The 17,513-nt window shown below is 41.8% G+C and overlaps 1 pseudogene; it reads left to right on the plus strand.

Annotated features, from left to right (window-relative positions):
• The first annotated feature begins 16,613 nt into the window (after nt 1–16,613).
• LOC116738141 lies at nt 16,614–17,203 on the plus strand (annotated as a pseudogene).
• Nucleotides 17,204–17,513: the final 310 nt, after the last annotated feature.

Here is a 17,513-nt window from a genome sequence, read left to right on the forward strand (position 1 = left end):
AACTGTCATCATTATCTGCCTGCCATCTCAGGACCACGCTAGGCAATTAGCCAGGTCACTGGATCAAGGTTCACAGGCAAATGATTGATTACGATTCCTAAGTTACCTCTGACTGTCTACACCGCTCAGGTGGAGAGGATCCTATAGGACAGTGGAGGAACTGAGCATTATTAGAGAGTTCCTTGAGTCCCGGTCAACTCAGCTCACAGCTAGTCTGCCGAGACTGACCCAGGCTTCTAGAACATCCGCATCCCTCGCTGACCACACAGCCACGTAATCTGGGAAAGGTAAATCCGATGAAACGAACAGCCTGGACACGTCCCCTTCTGCAGGGCGATGTAATGACGCTCTGATGGCCCACGACTCACCGGAGAGGTGTGCCCGTAGTCAAAGGAGAGCTTTTCTACGAACACTCACGCTGATCGATGGTGTGTGTTGTTGCAAGCACAACATGCAAGGGGGAAGCGAGAGAAGTGGAACACACTCTGCAGAGCCACAGAGCTGATCAAAAGAAGGCACATTTGACCTAGGCCTGAGTCTTGGTCAAGAGCACCTTCTTCCTACCGTGCTGCACACCATTCACAAGACAGCTGAATTACTGCTGGAGTCTGGAAAGGTGTTCTCAATTTTCCCATTCCCCAAATCAGACTCTTACCATCTCACTTTTGGGATAATTATACTACATATTCAAGGAATGAATCTCAAGCAAACTGAAAAATGTCCCCTGTACGCTAGACCATACCATGTATTTAGGCCAATAGTTGCCTCGCTCTAAATTAATTTAAAGATTTTTTTCTTCTCACGTATTCTCTAAATCCCAGATCTTTTTGCCCTGGTGTTTCCCCCTTGAGTGTTTCCATTTTGAGAATAGCAGAGAGGCAGTCACCATAACATAATTATTAATTACCTTTAATAAAATGGGGGCGATGACCTCTATCCCAGGAGATGTGAGCACGGGCAGGTGTGGGGCTTTTCAGGCAGTGAGCACAGGCTTGCAAGGAGCCCTCCCTATTTGTACCAGTCTGACATTCCCCAGGAAGAAGAGTTTCTAGTTAATCCGCACACTCATCTGCTCAGTGACTTCCCTATAAACAATAAAACCACCTTAGCTTTCTGTTTACAAGCAAAAGCCACCTGCGGTCCTTGGTTGCCCAGATCTGATCGCCAGTTACATTAATCCTCGGAGCTTAAGGCAGGAAGGGAAGTGGGGAGTCAGGAGAAAGGAATTCTGCAAATTGACTGAACATGAAAAGAACCAGGTTAATAAGAAGAGAGAGAGAGAGGGGAGAGGAGGGGTGGGAACCCCCCCTTGTCTGCTCTTTTCAGTTTCAATTTCAGTAAATAGGAGCATTATCTTCTCAGTAAATAGAAGCATTTCTGTTTCATGTCGTCTTTCCATTCTTTTCCACTTTTTGGCCCCATCACACTTGTTTAACTTTAGATGCCAGGTGTAACATTGGTCCTGAGATTGATTAAAGGAACCTCCAGGTCCCTGTGTTTTGTGCTCTCCTAGTTATTGTTAAGACTCCAGTTTTTGTGCAAAGTGAGCAGAATCATGCTGGGGTGTGTCTTCATCTTTGGAGAAGATATTCCTAGGAAACTGACTGTGGCCCGCAAGGTTCTAGGGGCTCCTCTAAAGAGGAAGATTAGCAGTCAATGCTGTGTGTTTTCCAGAACTATCTTTTGGGGGGAGTTTGGCGTGTTCCTATAAGAACGCTGTTCCTTTTTTTAAGTTTATGTATGTATTTTGAGAGAAATGGAGAGAGAACGAGCAGGAGAGAGGGAGAGAGAATCCCAAGCAGGCTCCATTTTGTCAGAGCAGAGCCCAACATAACATTGGTCCTGAAATTGATTAAAGGCTCAGTCTCCCAACCATGTGATCATAACTTGAGCCGAAATCCAGAGTCGGATGCTTAACCGACTGAGCCGCCCAGGTGCCCCCAGAAGTCTGTTTCTTATGTGTGAGCAGCAACTTCTCTCCACAAAATTTTACAACTTCCCTGAAATTAGTATGTGATCACAGGAAGTACGCAGCCATGCCACTCAGTTAGTACAATCAAATTCTTCTGAAATGCTACCCATTTCCAAAAAATGGAGAAAACATGGCAGCGATACTTAGCACACAGGGTTGCTCTGCTTTCCAAATGAGGTGAGATACACAAGAATGATCATACACTCCAAGACACTATACAACTGTATGGGTGGTGTGTGTGTGTGTGTGTGTGTGTGTGTGTGTGTTTATTCAATTGGTCATTAATTTAGCAGATACTAACCAAGTATCTGTATGTTACAGGCATGAGAGGAACTGCTGGGCTTTGCCATTAAGGACCTTATGCCTTACTCAAAAATAGTGGGACAAGGAAAGAAAATTCCTGTTGACCTCTAACTTCCCAGATTTCAAGAGCTTTGTATTAGTGGATCATTTAATCTTCCTGCCTCTATCACCAACATCATGTTGGCTCTGATTTATTGAGCACTCACTATGTACCAGGGGCTAAACCCAACGCTTACGGTTAGCTTATGCAATCCTGGCAAACACGAGGGGTACATATCAGTGTCCCTCTCACAGATTAGAAGAAGGCTTCTCTAGAGGGTCACTTTCCCATAGGTCATAAGGACAGTTTCCAACTCAAATGTGCCCCATTCTAAAACCCATGTACTCGGGGCACCTGGTTGGCTCAGTTGGTAGAGCATGCAACTCAGGGCTGTGAGTTTGAGCCCCTCATCGGATGTAGAGATTACTTAAAAAAAAAAAAATATTTAAAACTAAAATAAAATAAAACCGATGCTCACAATCACCAGCCAAAATGGGCATCATGCGACTTGCAGATAACAAATCCAAGGTCATGGACATGAAGTAATAGCTTAAGGCTGTATAACACCAAACAGGACCAAAAGCTAAACCAGATTTCATTTATATGCAAAGCCCTGTTCTTTCTACCACACCGCTGGCCAGCACCCGGATGTCAAGACCCCAAGCCAGACTGAGCTGCAGAATGATAGCATTTCATTGAAGGAGGACATCTTTGAGACAGGCCTCAGAAAATGATTTCCTTTGTAACATTTTCTTTGTAAAGACTATAGGAAATCTTATATATAGCATTTAATTTCATTTCTCATTTTATTAACATGACCGAGGTTGTACTTTTTTTTCCTTTTCTGTTATAACCTGCTGGTTTCGTAATCTGTATTATTTTATGATGCATCCCTTAATTTTTTTCCTATTATTTCACACTGGGTGTTTTAATAGGCTTTTAGAAAATTTCTGTTTCTTTCTCAAAAAAAAAAAAAAATCTTTCTTGGGAAAGGTTTTCTTTGGTGCATTTCCAGCTGAGGACTAGTCTCCCAAGCTATATCAAAGGTTGGTAGTTGTCTGTTCTCTCCTCTAGGTCTATGGAGATGAGCTTTTAATATTTATTTCTCAGCGCTGTTTTCTCTGTTTATATCCTGCTGTTGAAACGAGCAGTTCAATAAACTCCTTAATGAAGGTGGTTGAACCATTTCCTTTTGCTTTTACTTCTATTGCTTTTGAGATGACAGTGTGGTGAACATTCTCGGCGCTTTTAAAACTTCCTGTGAACTTGGAATGCGCTAATAAATAATCCCCAAATCATTAATTGGCGTAAAGAACCACTGAGTTTGGAATTATAACGTTTTCCACAAACAAGCATGCTTCCAAGCTTAGATTATCTCTAAAATAAATTCTCCTACAATTCCATCTCCATAAGGCTTTGTGATAAAGGCTACATCTGGCATTAAGGCTCATTACATATTGTATTCCAATGTAATATAGAGCTCAGATCCTGTGACATTAAAGCAGTACTACAGCAAAAGAAAATTGTTAGAGGCAGAGAAGAAGATTTCCCAGAATCCTGCGTGAGTCCTGCTACACCATGAGTTTGATTCCTAATTATTTTTATTAGATTCTGCGGTGGATTTCAAATAGGTTAAAGTGCTTTTCAGAATGTAGGCTCTGACAAAGTCGAAACTATATGTTGCCTCGTGTCTCACATCAACTAATAGATGTTTACTTCGTATTTAATACCACCAACGAGTAATCTAGTCCCGGAAATACATTTCCCACACTTCAGAGAACAGCTTATTCTTTAAGAAACAAGAATAAGGAGCTCCTGGGTTGCTCAGTGGGTTGACCATCTGACTCTTGATTTCTGCTCAGGTCCTGATCCTGGGGTGGGGATCAAGCCCTATATCACCTCCACGCTGAGTGTGCAGCTTGCTTGAGATTCTCTCTCTCTCTCTCTCTCTCTCTGTCCCTCTCCCTCCCTCACTTTCTCTCTCTAAAAGAAAAACAAGAGGGGCCCCTGGGTGGCTCCGTGGGTTAAGCATCTGACTTCCAGCTCAGGTCATGATCTCACAGCTCCTGGGTTTGATTCCCCGCATCAGGCTCTGTGCTGACAGCTCAGAGCCTGGAGTCTGCTTCGGATACTGTGTCTCCCTTTCTCTCCGCCCCTCCCCTGCTCATGCTCTGATTCTCTTTCAAAAGTAAATAATCATTAAAAAAATTTTTTGAAAGAAAAAAAAAAACAAGACTAAGGTAACCATTTTTTTTCCAACAATGATATCCTACTGTCTTGAAAATAGACAAGTTATCTCCTCAAAGGTAGGTAATTATTCACCAGATTGGAATTATTCACAGGGAATAGTCATGCTAGGTTATCTCATCTCCCTATCTATCCAACTGTGTCACAAAAGATAGAGAGATCTACCACCTATTTCTATCTATCTAGATCTTTCTATCTATCTCTCTATCATCACTGACTTGAAGGGAGGAATTCATCCAATTGCTAAGTTACTGGTGTATTAGGTCAACATTATTTGAGCACATACAACATATGATGACTACAAGACGAATTCCAAGAGATCCAAAACATAGATATACATAAGGATTAAAAAAAAACACCTCTTTCGCTTGCTTGAAACATACATCTAACATGCATTATAAGAGAATAACACTAAAACAACTGCTAAAAAGGAAAGATAATGTGGTTTGTGTTTTTAAGGCTGGTGAAGTGAAACCGTGAGAGTGGAGAAGGAGCAAAGAAAACTGTAACTGGCTGTGATCAATGAACTTGTAAACACCGCTGCACTCGGACCCGCTGAAGATAAGGTTTGAAAGCAGTAACAACAGGAAAGTCAAGTACACAGACCAACCCTCAGAGGTGGGATGAATTCAGGTTGTCGGGATCAACTTCTTCTGAGGTCCAGACCTGTACTTGCTCCCAGAGCTGGACTTGGAAGGTGAGTTAGTGCCCCTGCTCTGAGCCGCTCTGAGATGGGGGCTGTTCACCTATATACTCTCTTCTCGCCAGTTCTCAAACTGGACATGAGGAGGACTGAGCTCCTACAAGTCCTGTAATTCTCAGGCTTGACTCGGTTGAACAGGGGAAGGTGTCCTTCCTTTGTTCCTTTCCTGCCTGGCTTTCCTGCTATAGAGGGTAATACAGCCAAGGAGGGGACTGGTCTTCGGTAAGGGATGAAGAAGAAATTTCTGGACACTCCTATGAAGATTCAGTCTTCAATTCCAGAAACTTTCAGGTCATCTGTGACTATCTTTCTCTAGTCCCCCCCCCCCCCATCAATTTGTCCTGAAGGGTGTCGCTCTAATTTCCCACAACTTCTTTTATTCGAGTTGCTCAGTCCTGGGCTCAATGCCCACCACACTCCAGACCCCCCATATGGATGGCCATCTATTCTCCTCACTGAGGCCAGGATCACCTACCCAAGTCCAAATTCACACAAGTAATTATCATGATTAAAGGTGCCTCCTTAATGATTCCCCTCATTCCACAGAGATTAACATAATTGCCAAGAGTAATTGTTTTTATTCAGACTGAGTCATGCAACCCTAACACGGTCACTAAATCTTTCCATTCCTCACCTGTAAAATGGGAACAATTCATTCACTCACTTACTCATTTAGAAATATTTCCTGAGATCCTACTATAAGGCAGATGTCGCTCTATTCATGAGGGACACATCAATGAACTACACCCACCCCCGCAAAGTGTATGTTCTCATGGGTTCCAAAGAGAACAGAGATGAGCCCCTTGCCCTGGAGGGACTCAAAGCTACCATAGGAACTAACAAGATATGTCATTATTTAGGTAAATCAGAACAATTTAAAATGCATAAAATCTCTTCCATCCTCAATATTTGCCCAAAGAAGTTATGAGTTCTGCATGTAAATAGGGTAAAGATGTACAAAAGAATCTGCGTGCGCTTAAGCCCCCCTGGTGGAAACCCAGCTCACCTCGTGAGAAACTGAGAGCAACTAGCTCATAAAGTTGTTGAATCAAGTCATTAACGACACATTCCGTGCACGGTGCTCAGCACGGAGCTGGACGCACAGTAAGAATTCACTAAATCTTAATCGGGACTAGAGCACTTCTTCAACCTGATTTCAGCCCACCTTGCGAACCCCGTCCTCAGCTAACTGACCCTACCTCTCTCCCCCACGAAACCACCAGCCCAGCCTCAGGGGATCAGAGGCTGTCTGGCCCTGCCATGTCTTTCATTTTCTGCTCCTTACTTACACTTTCTCCCCTCTGCTCAACAGAAGCCTCAAAACGAGGAGAATTTTACTTGCTGGGCGGGGGGGGGGGGGGGGGGGGAGCACCCTTATCAGGAGCTTGCAAATCGGAACAGTGAAACCATTTTTATACTGGATGAAACTGAATGGTTCAGAATTCGATTTTCATTCATGCTGCTGCTGGGCACAGAAGATGGGTAACAGAAATGCGGCTAGACACCTGTTTTGTTTGCCTCATACAGAGCTTTACAACATTCCGTGCGAATGCCTTCGCGTGCGGTGAGTGTTTTCCATTCAGCCAACCTCCTCCCTCCCCCCCGGATCTTTGGTTTTATTCCTAGAAATCTGTGCTCATTAAATTTCCTCCTGTCCCCTGTGGTCATATAAGCTCGCCCATCTCTGATATAGTTCGATAAATGATAACCCTCTCACAGCCAATGTATTTGGTTAAACAAAATGGTACCATTTCTGTTTGCCAAGACTTATCCAACACAGAATAGAAACCCAGAGAGTGTGGTCTGGACTTGTTTAAATTTAGACTTGCTAGAAATACCAGTAGGTATGTCTAACGAGATGCTCAGTCCTCTTGCTGTCCATGCCATACAAAGGGGAGTCTTACCAAACTTTAGACTTGGGTCAAGTTTTTTGAAGGAAAATTGATTTCCAAGAATCAAGCAAGAAATACAACTGCGGCATAATACACTAGATTCTTATTCCCATTGCAAATAATACCGTAAAGCCTAAAACCTCCCTGTAACATCTTGGATAACAATGAAAAACATATCTAAGTACAAAGAGAAACATTTTCTAAGTTATCCTGTTTTCAAATACACAGTATAAAGCTAGTATTCCCTGGGAGGGCTATTTTGGGGGGTTTGATCATAAAGCTTCCAGGTGCCCTCCAATTATATTAGACATTTTATATCATTTATAACAAAAGATAAAAATAATCACATTGCTGGAGGGAACTCTGCATCTTGAACTCAATGACACCAGAAACTTCTAGAAAGTGAGATCTCAGAAATCCCAAATTGGAATTTATGTCCATGCTACTGGAAGGAGATTGGAACCAGTTTGTGAACAGTTCGTGGTACAATTGTAATGAAATAAGGGTAGAAAGTGAAGCATTTCAAAAAATGTATGGCAATTTGACTTTGCTGTAACATTATATTCTATTTTACTAAAATAAGAGTCCTTTATGGACTGGAAATTGAAAAAATGAACACAGAACTTGGCCCTTCTCCACAGATGGTGTGAAAGTTCCTCTTGGAGCTGATAACAACCTGTTAGTGTCTACTGTGGTAGATTTCCCGAGCACAGGGGTTTGATATCAGGTAGACGTGGGGTCACTTCTGGTTCTGCCTCTCCAGGCTGTGTGTCCTGAGGGTGCTCATTTCGCCGAGACTCAGTCGACCCTGCAAACGGAGGGTGGAAACGGTCCACACTTTAAGTGTTCCTTTGGGGGAATAAAAAGAGATAATGTTTATAAAGAAATTGGCATATTTCCTGGGATGTTTTTCTAAAAAGCCTGTTACTGCCAGAGGAAAATGCAATGTTTAAACTTGAATTGCACCTACTGAGTATGTGAAGAACTTGCGGGGAAAAAAAATAAGTGTGTATCATTTCAGAGGATTGATTATAATGATCTAATAGTTGCACATGGATGTGAGATTGCCTATCAAACACATACTGTAACATCTAGCACTGAACGCACAATGAAATCATTCTAACACAAATACTGCTCTCTGGGTGAATCACATTTGTAGGGTTGTTTTATAGGTCGAATGCTCATCTTTTTCCTTTTCTTCTCGGCCACAAAGATAAATATAATGTGCGTATATATGTACATACATATATATGCACAGATATGCAGCTTCCATGTATATTTCTGGCCATTCTTGGTCAGATCAATATCCCCTGTGCAATTTTTAAAGCAAGCATCTTGGGCTGCAATAGGTAATTTTCCTTGTCCATTCCAACTTTCATATTTCTCGCTAGACCCGTCCGCAAGTGTGTTTTATGGCACCATTACCCAGTCCCCTTAGTGAGACGGATGGCTTTCCTTGGGCAATTGAAGCAAGGTTACCCATTTGTATCATCCATGAGTCAAACCCTCCGATTCCACGCGTATGGCCAGATCTGCCTCCAGAAGCTTCGTGCAGCCTCTCTGAGCCCTTCTAACCAATGGAAACTCTGTCTCATGCGATGAGAACAATCACAAACATTTGTGTTTTACTTGGAACATCCAATGTGCGTTTATATACATGTTTTATTTCCTCCTCGCAACCCAGTGAAATGAGATGACTGGTCTTCTCAGAACCCAGCTTCTGGAAGAGTCTACAAGTTCCAAGACAAGAGGAACTTAGCTATTAGTGTCCATATATCAGTCGCAGATGCCTTTGGACCAAAGAGTCATCAAGGTGACAACGGCTGGTTATTTCTTTTATAATAGATTGCTTTCTGCCAAAAGACATTATGTACTCCAGTACACTAAGCCACATGCACTTCTCTTAATTCTATATTATATTTGATTACCGGATTTTCTTTTAATGAAACATTCATAATCATTTCCTTTACAGCAGCAATGTTCTCGGTTCCAGGAAAAATAAAGATTCATTAAATTATCAAATGCCAGTAATCATTTTATTTAAGCCGGCAATGCCACATACACATAAATACCCAGAAAATACACTTTAAGTGATCAACAAGGCTGTTTTACTGAGGGAGATAAGCAGAGGATACAGGCACCAAGCAGAAGTGTGCTTTGCCTATGACATTTTCTAGATAATGAAATCGAAATGAAAAAGGGATGGAGAGGCGATTATTTATGGAGTTTGTCTAAAACTGAACTATTTTGCAGTTTACACAAAAGCTGACGCTTGATGTATTTTCCTCCAGTGGATAAAAAACAAGAAAGTAGCAGAGTCAGGCCCGCACCAAGGTTCCAGACTCTGGACACCATTTTCTTCCTACCCCTCTGCCAGGCAGCCAATGATGCTGTGTTCATGACCTAATCCGCACATCTTGCCAGCACATCCCACGTGTAATCCAGCGCTGTCTACCTAGGATCACTGGTGTGTTGAACTATAGAATCTGAAAAGCCTAAGATTGTGTTTGCTACGGTTGGGATTTAAGCCTGTCTGAATATGCCACTTTCTGGCCAAACAAACCAAACCCAAACTGAGGGAAATCTGCCAAGACAAACTTTCAAACCCCAAGTTTAAAAACATTGGAATTACTGTCGTGTAGCACTCCAATGTAAATGTTGTCACGTTGGGCCAGACCGTCGGCTTTAGCAGAGGCCAGAACTATGGGAAGGGTGGATGGAAAATTGTTTCTGGTGTCATTGACTAGTTCTTGTTGACAATGGCAGAGAACGTGACTTACTCGGCACACTATTACTTCTCTTCTTCCTCCTTAACAAAACCCTGAATTTTAGTTGGACACATCGTTTCCTACCCAAGGGACTATAATTCCCAGGGGCCTTCTTCCATATTAACCCACACCGCTTTGATTTGAACCCCATCACTTCTGGACCAAATTGATGCGACAGACTTCCAACTATTTTCCCTGCCCCCTATCCTGCCCACCTATGTATTGTTTTTCACATCACTGAGAGTGCTCTGGACAAAATCCAGATCCAATCCGACTTGTCCCCTGCTCAAAATTCCTTAATGCTCTTTATGACTATAGAATACTATAAGGCTAACTCCTTAACTTGGCACACAGGGCCAACACATGTCAGACCGTGGCCATCGTTACAGCTCCCTGCTTTGTCATTGTCCCCTAATATATGCTATGCCATGGCAGTAGTGTCTTAAATAGTGTCTTACTTGAACCTTCCCAAAAGACCAAACCCCCCGAAACTGTTATACTTTAGTTTTTGTAGAAACATTTACTCATTGTTTTTGAAACATGGAAGCATCTACTGACCTTCCCCCTTTTCCTGGGTAGAAGCCAATATTCTCTGCTATGTTCTCAAAAAGTATTCTATACATTTCTTTTTATATATATATAGCTTTTATAACAGCTTCTTTATAGCTGATTATTTCCAAAAGCTATATGTGTCCTTCTTGGTTCATCCTTATGGCTCGGGGCCTTCTGGAGATTCTCAAGACAATGTGGTCAGTCGATATACATTTAATTACTTAATGGTAACAGACAGTTGGTGACTTGGGTGAGCTGTTGGTAATTTTTACACTGCTAATGTAAATTTCTTATGTCTTCCCTAGGAATAGGAGATTCACTGAGGGTGCCAAGACATAGCAAAGGCCTCTTGTAACTGCATGCCCCGAGTTAAGATCCTGGACATAAATCCCTTCTTGGATGGAACTTGGAACTGAGTCATATAATGTTCTTAAGATTGAGACACACTGGGATAGAGACTCCGTGGTCTGTGTTATTAGCTTAATTAGCTTAATTGACACTCAGAATACTTCTGCAAATAGATGGTCTTATTATTCTAATTTCATCATTTTTAAAATATCTTTTATGTACTCGTGGTCAGTCATTAGCCGAGATTTACCGCGTGCAGATTCCCAAATTTTCTGCATGGGAACAACCCTTGAACTGATGCAGTTGTTATCTTTAAAGGCAAGTTTTCCTCTCTTCCAACTGTGTTTTCACATATCTGTTCTAACATCCGTTGGAAATCCTTGACCTGCTCCACAGGGCATCTGGTAATTTAATGACAAGACATAGATCCAGTGGAAAGTCACAACCTGACATTACCAGGTTTTCCTAATCAGCATCTATATTATACCAGTTATGTTCAAAGCCATAACGAGAACATCCCAAAAGTAGGTACCGTAGCCATACATTTGTTTCTTGCTTTTCCTTTCTCCACGATGTACCGAAATTCCAAAGAGAGAGAAGCCTATCAATTCTCCATAAATCCACCTTCTTACTCAGATACATGTGTCAAGTTAATTGTCAAGGTTCAAGTGAGAAAAAAGTTAACTTTTTATCCTAAGATATTTGATAACATTTATTCCAATCACAGGTTCATATAGAGCACAAGTAAGCACATCAAATGGTATTATGTCATTTGGAAGGTCATGCTCCTAGTTAAAATGATCTTGCTCATTGTTTTGACACTATATCTAAAAGTTTATCATAATATCTTTATTCCAATGTGCTAAGACTTTTCAATCTTCAATTCATTTCCTTCAAAAATAACTAGTTGTCCTTTAAGTATTAAACCATGCACTGTTACTAGTATTTGAATTGGGCGTTAGTTCTTCGGTCACTTTACACAGTGGTCACAGATTAGATCGAAGCAGGGAAGAATGGTTCAGAGATACCCAGATAGAAGCAAGGGTAACAGACCTACGTTTGACACCACAATTAGGTACCCATGTTGCTTCTAGAATGAAAGGAATGATAACAAGATTTATTGTCTATTTCAGGCCAGGCACGATTCTTGGCAATGTATGTATGTTACTCATTTAATTCAACATCCTAGCAGTAAGTGCATTCTCCTGATTTCATAAAGGAGTTGCCTTGGGCGTTAGATGTTTAAATATCTTGTCCACGGTCACAGAGGTAGTATAAGCATTGGTACCAGAATTCAACTTGGGCATACTGGGATCTGAAACAGATGCTTTTTGCTAAGGTCCGTGGGGTCCCTCGATAAGGCGTAAGCAGATTCCAGCACTCAGAACATCCCATCAGACCCCAACTATTTTATAAAGTGGAGATAGTCATGCCTTCTTTTTCCCTTCAACAGACACCTATTAAGTACCTACTGTAAGCCAGCCCCTTTATAAGTTGCTAGATATAAACAATACGGAAAAGCACATTTTCTTACCAAGTTTACATAATAGTAGGAGTGCCTTGATTTTATTTGTTATGCTTTCTGCTCATTCTATAAATATTTCCAATATTGGCAAAAATACACCACATTGTGTACTCTCTTGTATGCATATTTGAATACACACACACACACACACACACACACACACACACACACACATATTCCACAAACCGTAAACAACTAAAAGGTACTTGTGTTTAAATTTTTTTTTTTAATTCTGTGGAAAAGCCATGAAGAGGCTACATACTGGCCAATTGAACTGAGAATATCAACTAAACTGCTAGCACCCACAGAGTGTAGCGTGAGTGTTGGGTTTTCAAACCTGTTAAATAACGCAGCTCCTGATACATGCTGAATACCTGTTTGAGTATACGCACTTATAGATGTTGGAGCTGACTCACCAATGGATTTAAGGTGTTTATATTATTTTTTAAATTTTTTATTAAGTTTTATTATTTATTTTTGAGAGAGGCGGTGGGGACAGAGGATCTGAAGCGGGCTCCGCTCTGACAGCAGACAGGCCGACGCGGGGCTCCAGCCCACGAACTGGGAGGTCCTGACCTGAGCCAAAGTCAGACACTTAACCAACGGAGCCACCCAGGCACCCCTGAATTTAAGGTGTTCTTAAAGTTAGTGAACAAATATCCCATGTCACAGTTGCAAATGACCAAATATATGTCTACCTCTACTATGGTTGTGATCGTTGAATGCATCAAAGTTTAATGATTTTCCAATATAGATGTAATTTTTCTTGAACAGCAGGAATTATGATGATGACAGTTTATCTCCAATTCACATTGCCCAAATGTTAGTGTTTTGGGGTTTTTTGAAAGAACGTAGCGCATCAAATTCATGCAAAGCTACCACTATCTGAATGAGAAATAAATGGTTTTATTGAAGTTAATATTTCTACCGATCTGTATAACTCCCTTATGTTTATCCCGTCATCCATTATAGTGACTGGAATAAAGAATAAGAAAGTAGTATTAAGACTAGGAAATCAACCTCAAAAATTAATTTTTTCAAATTTTAGAAAACTAAAAGCATTTACATATTTTAATTTTATGCTTTTCTGATTTGCATTGAAAATGTTGACAACTACAAACATGTCCTATCTCTAAGAGGTCAAATATTCCAGCAAGTGTTTCCAATAAAGCATGCTACATACATATCGATAAAATGGTTATAGTGGATACACAGAAAGCTAACGGCCACACCTGTAAACAGGTAAGCACTTTTAGCAAACCATTTATTGGGCTCAGCTTTATACTTTCATTAGCAATCTTGCCCATTGCCTTGTTTGTGGTCATACTCTTTTAGCTCCTGACTGTTGACTAGTTACAAGAAATTCATGATTGAATTCCATATAAATCAAATTCCATATAAATTCACAGACCTGACATTTATTGGGGATGTCTCCACCCCTGTAGTTTTTCTGTACATTGATAACAACTTTAAGTGGGGCCTCTGGTCTTACTTAAAGTAAAAAGAAAAGAAAAACATTGTTTTTAACCATAGATGCACAAATAGAAGTGTAAATAGTAAGAGTACAGCGACAACGAACATCTTACACATTGAAAATACAGGCAGAATTGTTTGGTCTTGAGAATGTAGGGAACAGGGGTTCATGCAGGTTCTAGGGCTAAAGCATGACGTGATCCAAGTGGTATTTACTTTAGCAAAGATTTGTCTGATGCATCGGGGAAGGTGGAAAAGCAACAGAGGCTCAGGCATCATTAGGTGGCGCTTAGTGTGACAAAGGAGATGAGCCTGTGTAGAGATACTTAGTCATTAGAGATGGATGTGAAGCTTTCATATGCACCGTATTCTTGGAAGACAACAATCTTCACACAGTGGTGCGTGTTGGGCTCAGAGAGACACTCGTCAAACACACTACTGCCTTCATTTTATTTGAGACTGAAAAAGAATAATAATCCTTAAGATGTTCCACATGTGCTTTTCAAAAGCTCTTGTAGCTAAGCCAATAAACCAATTAGATCAGCCTAAACAAATTCTTACCGTTTTGAGAATTTCCTGTACCTTATGCATGTGTAAACATTTAAGCCATTATAAACATTGCAAGAGCAGAGAAACACAGTTCAGGCATCTGTTTGTTGAGTGAAGTTCTCCCAATTTTCTGTTTCCACGAGTTTCATAAAAATTCTCCTGGAGAAGTATCAGTAGATGAAAACAAACAAACTAATCCAAACAACTGTGGATCTACCATGTGGACAGTAAATTGTTATAAGCACTGTAATTCCATGATTTATTAGTCCTAGATGTCCATTACTGTGGTATAGCTTACTCTGAGGGTGCACTACGAAAGAGAAAGAACTAATTTTCTTAGGAAATAATTCTAAGTATGCAAACACACACACTTATGTATACACCTTCACAAGTCTTATAAAAGAAATATTTAATTAAAGGGTGTTCTCTCTAACAAAGAGAAATCAACCAATCCATATTGCTTTGAATTAAGCACCTAAAGATAAGTCATTAAAAAAATAACAACAACAACTACAACAACCCTTCTATTTGTTCTGTGATTTACATTTTACAAAGTATTACTACATACGTATTTGGTCATGATGATAGTGACCAGGATGAGTATTTCTGTCTTGGCCAGGACAATGACTTGGGTTCCCAATAGAAATAGTTTAAAGGGTACACTATAGACAAATACGCACTATTTGTTAACATGGGACCTTAACTTTCAAGCATTCTGCTCAACTCCCCTCCATGACCTCCTCCACACGACCTCCATTGTCCCCAGCCAGATTCAGGGTCTAAGGCATCACACTGAACATATAACATTTTCTTGAAGCCTTGTTTTTATCCTAAATATTTGTATGTGAATTTCAAATATTCTGCCTTAATGTGTCCATATTCATCATGATATAAATGGTTCTCCCCTGCCTTGAAATCTTTCGGGAAAATGTAGCATGTTGATCATGTGGCTTTGAGTAGACCATCATACGATGTCACATATGGCCAGCTTAACTGGAGAAGCACTTCTATAATGCTGAACTATCAGACCCCAATGGACTGAAGTAGGTGCAGAAAGAGTACTCAGCCCCAAATATCCATCTCTCCTCCTGTTACCTTGGTACCCACTTATCCTTCTGGTAGGGGTGGGGAAAATATTAGGAGGCAACCGTCAAGGGGAAGAGATCCTGGTCCTTTTAGTGCACCGTGCAAACGGGCCTCCCAGGGAGAGGAGAGCAGAATAATGCAATCCAAAAGGAGGAGCCAAAAGGAGACACACAAAAAGAAGAACAGAGAGTTGACCTACTATGGCAACAAAAAAGCTTTTGGTATTTCTACATTCTTAATTTTCAGGTCTCACTTCTTAGGGCTATCACCATTTGCATTTTTAGTCCCGACCCATTAAAACGCTTCCCTTTGGGGACTAAATTGGACCCTTTTTCCTCCCAGAGGCTGGATTCTGACTACCATCATTCCCATACATTTTGAACTTTCTTCTGTCAACACCAGGAGCTTCACAATTAACCACAGATATTGTTTTCTACAAAAGGGAGATTGACACAATATGATACAGTCTTATCTAAAACATTAGGAGATTAATTCTCCATCTTTGCCCTTTCTTCCGCAAATCAACCTGGGGTCAAGGGATAACTCAGCTCCTTAATGTCTTCTGATTTTCTCCTTTGGGGGACATCTAGAAGTTACTGAATTGAATCAGGTCATTGCTTTAATAATTTTTACCAAAGGCCCCATTGTACGTTCTGCCAAAAAAACCTATTTATTTGTCATCTCCAGTCATGATCCTGTGCCACCAGATCCATTAAACAGGTTATGCGATGCATAGCAGATGATAAAAAATACCTAATGCATGCCAGCCCCTGGGTGAGTGTCAGGGGTTAGGGTATCCAGGAGGGTGCTGGGCCAAAGGAGCTGCACTTGGGCCACCTGGAGCCTCTGCTGTGCATCCCCAGGCCCCAGACCCTGGCCCTGTGCCCTGCAGACATGCAGGGCTGGGGTCATGCAGAGACACAAGAGGAACAGACAGGTGCCTATCCCACTGTACTGTGCCCATGGCACCTACAATGGACTGAGCTGGGCCCAGCCTTTCCCCCTGTGCCAGACACCCCGTTGGGGGGCTCCAGACCCTCCCTGTGTGGCCTAGCCCAGTCTGCCCCAGTCTCGCCGACCTCAGCCCCATGTCCTGCCACCTGCTGGCTCTGGAGTCAGCACCGGGTCTCAGCAGAAGCCCAGTGATGCCCCAGAATGGGAGACAAGCCAATCTGTGGGAAGACTAGAACCAGCTCCATTCAACATTATCCCTAGTTATTTGATAACAACAGAACTCTACTAGGTGCAATTTATATCTATTTTTATTTTTTTAATTTTAGGTAGAGAGTGGGAGCAGGGTAGAGGGGCAGGGGGAGAGAAAGAGAGAATCTTCAGTAAGTTCCATGCTCAGCGCAGAGTCCAACAGCAGGGCTGGATCCCACGACCCTGGGACCGTGACCTGAGTGGAAATCAAGAGTCCCACACTCAGCCTACTGCGTTACCCAGGTGCCCCTAGGTGCAGTTATATTGACAGTCATGCCTTATATGGGAAGGACAGCAATTCCATTGGAAACTGCCATTGTGGAAAAGTTGTCCAGCTTTCTGTTCCAGAAAATCCAGCATAGCAGCACCACACAGACCTGAGCCATCCAGCCGGCCACGTTGTCAGCATGGTTGTGGGCCAGCTCAAGCCCAGTGAAGACCCCATCATGGGGTTCTGCCAGATGTTCCCACTGAAGAACTTCAATGGTGCATGGGTTTGTTCCAATGGCATGTTCAGGCTTGCCCTGCACAACTTCGGCTGACCTCTTCCCAGCCCGGCACTCTTCTTATTTTCTCCTCGTCCTCTTCCCGACACTATGCACATGTCTCCAGATGATGGAATACCAGCCCCAAAGCAGCAGGGCAGAGGTGGGAGCGGGCTCAGGGCACAGCAGCGACAGGTATCCGCGTGGTGTTTGAATGCTAGATTAGTTGCATCTGACGAGTTTCCAGTGCCTGCCTTGGAAAGACTGAAGTAATGCAAAAAGTTGTCTTTTGTTTATTTTTGTTTGAATCTACTGACAAGTTGCTCAGTAATCCAAAGACGTGAAGGGGAAAACATCTGCTTCGCCC

This window comes from Lynx canadensis, chromosome A1 (assembly GCF_007474595.2).
Source record: "Lynx canadensis isolate LIC74 chromosome A1, mLynCan4.pri.v2, whole genome shotgun sequence".
Classification (NCBI taxonomy): domain Eukaryota; kingdom Metazoa; phylum Chordata; class Mammalia; order Carnivora; family Felidae; genus Lynx; species Lynx canadensis.